Genomic DNA, 6,116 nt, shown 5'->3' on the forward strand with positions numbered 1-6,116 from the left:
TTTTGGAACCAATTCAGGCGCGAGAGGTTAAAAAATAAAATCGGAACCGAGACGGATAAAACGAGCCCGCGTACGCCTCAATCGGACAACTTTGAGGTTTAACGTATATAGGGTGTCCGAATAATAATCCAATTAAAAAAATAATTCTGAGTACGTGGCCCCCTTTAGTGCCGGTTTTCGTGTAGGAGGTGTGGGGGGGGTATCTAAAAATCCCGTAATGACGTCACGAACCACCTACCCCCACTAATTTGCGAAAAAACCGTTTTTACAACGAAAAGGGCACGTTTTTCGGAAAAATTCTCTACAGGCCGCGGAACAGGGAATCAAAGGGCTATACATTAAAGCAGTAAAAAGTGGGGGTTAATAATAGAAAAACCCCCACTTCCCTCTTGAAGGTATCCCAACATATCGTTGCGAATACTTTTTTAGGCGATTGCTAGGTCGGATAGGTAGATACCACAAGGGATCGACTGTAATAGAAAGCACAGAGTTTAAAATCGGACCGTTCAGAGAAAAAATTAACGACACACCGGATAGAAAATCGGGTATGGCTGTTTGTCGATTAGGGTTGTAACAGACCTGGCTGCGCCAGGCCTGTTCCTAGCTGTACGCGCCCCGAATCCGAACCCCCGAACACGACCGACGGATACCGAGATCCGCCGGTACCCGCGAGCGCCCCCGCGAACCCCGCACCACCGAACCGATCTTGGCGGGAACCGGAACCCGCCATGATGCGACACCGGCGCGCCGGATGCGTGACGACACCGGAAAAGTCGGCCGCGAACCGTACCGCACCGCACCCCCTCGCCAAGCAAGACGAGCGAGACAAACCGGAAAGCGGTCTCTTCGGTTTTCCGCCGTCATCGTGATAAGACGTGTTTTCCCGAGCCGTATTTTCCAGCCGCCGATACCGACCGCACGAATACGCCCGGACTCGCGCTGTCCCGACGCCGAGAAACCGCCCGCCGATTCTCGAAAGTGTAATTGAATCCGCGGAGAACGAACCGCGAGTGTGCCGAATTACTCGCGACCCGCGAACCCCGATCTACGCCGCTGCGTACTGGACCACCTGGAGAGCCAACCCGAACGCCGAGCGATCGAGGACCGGAACCAGGGTAAGTACCATTCTTTCCCATTAACCCGACGTCCCCGCCTCCACCCTACACCCTCGGAGAGCAAACCACCCGCGACCGGCGTAACGCCAGCCGTGCAGGGGCACGGGCTCTCCGTCCGCCGAAGTTGCCCTGGTCCGGAAACGCCGCTGCGTACGGCCAAGACCACGCCGTGACCCGACACGCGCGCGAGACCTGAGTCGCGACCGCCGACCTCCGAACCTCGAAGCCGGGAGGGTGATGAACGTTTAGCCGAGTCGCGTCATTAACCACCTGCGCCCGACCGTCCGTGTCCCGCCGTAACCCTCGCGTTATCCCGCTGCGAACCCTGGCACGGCGAGCCAAATCCGGCCGCGAGGAACCGTTTGTACCGAGATCCGCCGGGAAACGGACTCGTTACAGGGTAATCGTGAAAAATAATCGGATCGGTACCAAAATCGATAGACACGTATTTAAGAGGACGAGCAGTAACCAGGGGTGAAAGAGGAGAAATCTTCTCCCCCCTGCAAACGGTTTTCGCGATTTCTCTTCCACTTCCGAGAAAACGAGGAGGAGGGGTAGATTTTTAGGACCGACTTGAATTTACAAGGAAGGAGAAAATAGAGTAAGGCGAGACCTATAAAACGAGCCGTCGCACGCTCGAATCGGACAAAGTAGAGTCCCGCGTTATATAGGGTGTCCAAAAAATATCGAGACATGAAATAAGAAACTGAGGGCGTGGGCCCCTTTTGAGTAGGATTTTGGGAAATAGGGAAGGGGGGGGGGGTTGAAGAAACCCCGTGGTGAGGAAAAAATCCGTCTACCCCCACTATTTTCCGAGAAAACCGCTTTTACGACGAGAAGGGACCGTTTCTCGAAAAAAATTTTCGTAGGCCGCGTTCCGCGGAGCCCAAGGGCTTTGCAATAAGAGAAGAAAAAGTGGGGGTAAATAACTCCAAAAATCCCACTTCTCTCTTGGAGAAAACCTTGGAATCCTTAGAAATAAGTATTTTGCATTAGATTAAGTTGTTAGGAAATTCAAACAAATTTTTTAGAGTAATTTTAAAGCATGCGAATTATTCTTAAAATCTTTAGATACGACATATAATACCTTTGGGAGTCATATATCGACTTTTTAGGCGTTCTTCGTAAATTAAATAAAATTACGATTAGGCTAACAAGGAGAGGCCACGTCCTTCGGGTCACCGATTCGGTTGAAACTTTGCACACTTATAGATCTCGTTCTCCTCTTTACGAATATATACCATTATAGGGGCAGATACCCAATACTTTTCGAGATATTGATGATTGAAGTTTCATTATTCCCCATGTAATGCCGTATTTTTTCTAGCCTACAACAAGAGTCGATGTGGCGCAACGGTAGCGTGCCATGTTTTCAGCCGGACGACCAGGGTTCAAATCCTGCCGACTAACGCATTTTTTAAAAAATTCCATTATGTTTTATCATTGCATATTTATATTATTAATTTCAAACGATTAAATTTCACGCATAAAATTGCATTTTGAATTACAAATAACATGTATTTATTTACTAACAACAGGATTATTTATTATTGTTATATATTAAATAATAATTAATAGTAATTAAATAGTAATAGTAATTTATATATTAAATATATATATTAAATTTTAAGAACTCTTTATAAATATCTTGTGTTAACTTTTCGGATTTCGAACAAGTTACTATTACGTTTGTGTGATGTGACATAAGTTCATATACCTTTTTTTAAACAAGTGCGGTCTTTTACTCCCATATATGGTATTGTCCTTTCGAACGTTGATTGATACTGACATCCTGTCTGATCCGTGTTGATTATATAATTTAAATGGAATTGTGAAACACGAAATACATGTTATTTGTAATTCAAAATGCAATTTTATGCGTGAAATTTAATCGTTTGAAATTAATAATATAAATATGCAATGATAAAACATAATGAAATTTTTTAAAAAATGCGTTAGTCGGCAGGATTTGAACCCTGGTCGTCCGGCTGAAAACATGGCACGCTACCGTTGCGCCACATCGACTCTTGTTGTAGGCTAGAAAAAATACGGCATTACATGGGGAATAATGAAACTTCAATCATCAATATCTCGAAAAGTATTGGGTATCTGCCCCTATAATGGTATATATTCGTAAAGAGGAGAACGAGATCTATAAGTGTGCAAAGTTTCAACCGAATCGGTGACCCGAAGGACGTGGCCTCTCCTTGTTAGCCTAATCGTAATTTTATTTAATTTACGAAGAACGCCTAAAAAGTCGATATATGACTCCCAAAGGTATTATATGTCGTATCTAAAGATTTTAAGAATAATTCGCATGCTTTAAAATTACTCTAAAAAATTTGTTTGAATTTCCTAACAACTTAATCTAATGCAAAATACTTATTTCTAAGGATTCCAAGGTTTTCTCCAAGAGAGAAGTGGGATTTTTGGAGTTATTTACCCCCACTTTTTCTTCTCTTATTGCAAAGCCCTTGGGCTCCGCGGAACGCGGCCTACGAAAATTTTCTTCGAGAAACGGTCCCTTCTCGTCGTAAAAGCGGTTTTCTCGGAAAATAGTGGGGGTAGACGGATTTTTTCCTCACCACGGGGTTTCTTCAACCCCCCCCCCCCTTCCCTATTTCCCAAAATCCTACTCAAAAGGGGCCCACGCCCTCAGTTTCTTATTTCATGTCTCGATATTTTTTGGACACCCTATATAACGCGGGACTCTACTTTGTCCGATTCGAGCGTGCGACGGCTCGTTTTATAGGTCTCGCCTTACTCTATTTTCTCCTTCCTTGTAAATTCAAGTCGGTCCTAAAAATCTACCCCTCCTCCTCGTTTTCTCGGAAGTGGAAGAGAAATCGCGAAAACCGTTTGCAGGGGGGAGAAGATTTCTCCTCTTTCACCCCTGGTTACTGCTCGTCCTCTTAAATACGTGTCTATCGATTTTGGTACCGATCCGATTATTTTTCACGATTACCCTGTAACGAGTCCGTTTCCCGGCGGATCTCGGTACAAACGGTTCCTCGCGGCCGGATTTGGCTCGCCGTGCCAGGGTTCGCAGCGGGATAACGCGAGGGTTACGGCGGGACACGGACGGTCGGGCGCAGGTGGTTAATGACGCGACTCGGCTAAACGTTCATCACCCTCCCGGCTTCGAGGTTCGGAGGTCGGCGGTCGCGACTCAGGTCTCGCGCGCGTGTCGGGTCACGGCGTGGTCTTGGCCGTACGCAACGGCGTTTCCGGACCAGGGCAACTTCAGCGGACGGAGAGCCCGTGCCCCTGCACGGCCGGCGTTACGCCGGTCGCGGGTGGTTCGCTCTCCGAGGGTGTAGGGTGGAGGCGGGGACGTCGGGTTAACGGGAAAGAATGGTACTTACCCTGGTTCCGGTCCTCGATCGCTCGGCGTTCGGGTTGGCTCTCCAGGTGGTCCAGTACGCAGCGGCGTAGATCGGGGTTCGCGGATCGCGAGTAATTCGGCACACTCGCGGTTCGTTCTCCGCGGATTCAATTACACTTTCGAGAATCGGCGGGCGGTTTCTCGGCGTCGGGACAGCGCGAGTCCGGGCGTATTCGTGCGGTCGGTATCGGCGGCTGGAAAATACGGCTCGGGAAAACACGTCTTATCACGATGACGGCGGAAAACCGAAGAGACCGCTTTCCGGTTTGTCTCGCTCGTCTTGCTTGGCGAGGGGGTGCGGTGCGGTACGGTTCGCGGCCGACTTTTCCGGTGTCGTCACGCATCCGGCGCGCCGGTGTCGCATCATGGCGGGTTCCGGTTCCCGCCAAGATCGGTTCGGTGGTGCGGGGTTCGCGGGGGCGCTCGCGGGTACCGGCGGATCTCGGTATCCGTCGGTCGTGTTCGGGGGTTCGGATTCGGGGCGCGTACAGCTAGGAACAGGCCTGGCGCAGCCAGGTCTGTTACAACCCTTTTTTTTTTTTTTTTTTTTATCGTGAGGAAATGTTTTATACATAGCCCGACTCCCTGGGGGAAGCCGGGGTTATGTGGGATTCTCTCCGGGGGGCGGAGCCCCCGGAGACTACCCACTAAAACCTCACGCCCACCTAAGCTACAGGGGAGGTGCCTGGATCACGCGAGTACTCAACAGGACACCTCCCAGCTAATACATGCCACCCCGGGGGAGGGGGTTAGCCTCCCCCACTGCCTACTCTATAAGACCCCGGGCGGAGGGACCCGCCCGGTGTCCCCATCCCTGGAGCCTTCGGATTGGGCTTCCCGAGCCCCAGCTCGGTCCACCCACAGCTCCCGGAGTCCTCGTGCCCCGCTCGGGGCCAGTGTCCCGAAGGAACCAGCCCCGGCCAGAGCAAGAGGACGCCGCCACCGGAAGGAAGGGCCGTCGGAGGCGCGATCCGGCACGCCCCGACCCTTCCTCACCCAAATCCCCCCACGAATCCCCCTCCCCTAACGGGAGGGACGGACCGACACCCCCCCAAACCGGGAAATTAACCCGGGGGGTGTCGGCCTATCACGGGGGGAGCTATGCTCCCCCCCGGGGGCCCGGGTCAGCTCACACCCCGGGCCCCCGAGTTCACCGCCCCCAGTTGTGGGGGCATAACAGGGCGCGGGGAGACTCCCCGCGCCAGCCCCACTCCGCCCCCCACAACCGGGGGCACACGTTGACGCGGGGGAGACCCCCGCGCCCTCCCTACCCTCTCCGCCCCCATCCGGGGGGGCACACGTCGGCGCGGGGGTCGTCCCCGCGCCCACACCCTCCTCGCGGAGCCCGGGTCCCGCGCCCGGGCCCGCTCGGCGGCCTCCTTCTGCTTCATAACATCCTCGCAGAAGGAGGCCACCGCCTTCCACGACCCCACGCTGCCGACCATGTGGTCGACCACGGTCGGCAGCGCGAGGTCCCACCCTCCCACTGCGGCTCGCAGGACACGGCGCGGCCCGGCCCAAGCAGGGCACTCCTCCATGGTATGCCGCGCCGTGTCCACATCTTCGCCGCAGTGGTGGCACCGCGCAGTCGGCTCCCGCCCCATTCTATGCAGGTA

The sequence above is a fragment of the Halictus rubicundus genome, unplaced genomic scaffold (genome assembly GCF_050948215.1).
Source record: "Halictus rubicundus isolate RS-2024b unplaced genomic scaffold, iyHalRubi1_principal scaffold0464, whole genome shotgun sequence".
In the NCBI taxonomy this organism is placed as follows: Eukaryota; Metazoa; Arthropoda; class Insecta; order Hymenoptera; family Halictidae; genus Halictus; species Halictus rubicundus.